This window comes from Bison bison, unplaced genomic scaffold, assembly GCF_000754665.1.
Source record: "Bison bison bison isolate TAMUID 2011002044 unplaced genomic scaffold, Bison_UMD1.0 scf7180017855059, whole genome shotgun sequence".
Lineage (NCBI taxonomy): Eukaryota > Metazoa > Chordata > Mammalia > Artiodactyla > Bovidae > Bison > Bison bison.
Genome location: NW_011485632.1, coordinates 6182 through 6734, shown reverse-complemented (window position 1 = coordinate 6734; position 553 = coordinate 6182).

Sequence of the window (553 nt, the reverse complement as noted above, 5' to 3'; positions counted from 1 at the left end):
CCCAGGGAGTGTGATTCAGTAGGTATGGAGCATGGCTTAAAATGTGCATTTCTAACAAGCTCCCCAGGTGATGCTGATGCAGCTGGTTCTGGGATCACATTTTGAGAACCATTGACTCAGATAAAGAATCTGAGGTTCAGTGGTGCTAAGTAACTTATTCAAGGTCTCATAGCTATTAAAGGAACAGGCCAGGTCTTCAACTCAAGCCAGTAGCTATAAGGTGAAAAGTGGTTTACACAAACAAGAAAAGCCTGACACATTATAACAGGCCAATACATGTGAAGTATCATTGTGCCCTATTTAAGTTCATTGGGGGTTAAGAAACTGAAGGCTGGAGTCTAAAGAAGGAAAGGACCAGAGAGGACACTAAGCAGGCTGTATTGCAGGAATAAACCCTGCTGGTTGTTAAGCTTTCTGGCCTTGAAGTCAGTCTGTGTGCTAAGTTGCTTCAGTCTGACTGAAGTTGCCTCATATCTGACCCTTTGGGACCCTCTGAACTGTAGCCCACCAGGCTCCTCTGTCCATGGGATTTCCCAGGCAAGAATACTGGAGT